Genomic DNA, 1,463 nt, shown 5'->3' on the forward strand with positions numbered 1-1,463 from the left:
TTTAATCTCTCAAAAAAGTAATGTTTTACCCCACCTATTATTTTCGTAACATCACCTTCCCCACACACCACTAATTCATATGTTAGACTTAAAAGTAACAAACAAAACACTGACATCATTTTCGGAGCCGCTGTTTGCTGTTTGCTTGAACTAAGGTGAACAGCAGGCCTAATTAAGGTGCCTTTTAGAATCTTGAGATGACATCAAGTGCTTGCCTAGGCTAATTTATTTCCTCCCTATTTGATTTTTGTCCTGGGTTCGCTGACGGTACAGGAATAGAGTAATTATAAACAAAACGTTCAATGGCAGCGAACTCGTATTTCAGTATGTAGATCAAACATAAATATCCTATCATCTTGTCAAGGCGGTGGGTACAAATATGAAATACGCTATAGTGCGAGGATTTTCAACATGGCGTAAAACTTTCAAGTTTTTTACATGCTGCATACACAATAACAATTCATATAATATACAAAGTACTGGATTGAAGGCACACGCTCAGAGATTCGTTTGAGAAAGTAAAAGCACAAGGACACAATAACGGCCATTCAGCGCACGCAAAAAGTAAGACTGACAGACAGAACGACAAGGAAAGAGAAGTAGCCCAATGGCCCTTGTAAAGACAAACAAGTGTAGTAGTCTTATAAATAGATCTATACAACCTCCACCCATTAATTAAAAAAACGTTTTCTCAACCTCAGAAAGGATGATTTTTAAAAAAAAGCAGCCACCTGCCATATTTGGTATAGATGAATCCAATGATGATGTTAACTTGTTACTATTTTCGTGACGTGAAGACACAGAAGCCTTGACATTTCGCGCTGTTTGCTCCGCGCCCAGTTTGTTCAGTATTTCAAAAGATGGCTGCACTAACAATGTTTACTTTGTTTTTTGGTCAGGGCGTTGCGCTAAAGTTGCACAACTTTTCCGTCCAGCGAACCGCAGGGTGCAAACGCGTTGTTGAGTCGTGCTCAGCGCTGAACAAACACGGAAATAGCCCACATTTCGACAGCAATAGATTTGGACGACAGAAATAGAAAAACGTAGATCATACTAAAGAGCCTATCACCCATTCTCTTTTTGGCTTAGGGTAGGGCTGTGAATGTTGAAATGTTTTACCCTTTCCAACCTGACAGAATTTAGATAATTTGGGAGGCTGGCTGCTGTGACTCCATGTCTAGGCACTCAGATAGAGAAGGGGATCCACTGAAGGGTCGAGTTTCAGAATATGGTGCCTTGTTCTGTTTTGTTTTTGTAAAGTGTTTTACGGCGCTCGCAACTGCATAAGGTCATTTGAGCGCGCGGGACACACCTAATATTTTCAGTTGGTAGGAAGTTTTGAATTTTGCCCGGGTGGCGGCCGAAGCCTACTTTATCGATTTTAGACCACCAAGGGATCTTTAACGTGCGCAACTTGCACATGGGCCCTCCGACATTTTTCGCCCTTGTCCGAGAAGGCTAGG

This window comes from Aplysia californica, unplaced genomic scaffold (assembly GCF_000002075.1).
Source record: "Aplysia californica isolate F4 #8 unplaced genomic scaffold, AplCal3.0 scaffold00609, whole genome shotgun sequence".
Lineage (NCBI taxonomy): Eukaryota > Metazoa > Mollusca > Gastropoda > Aplysiida > Aplysiidae > Aplysia > Aplysia californica.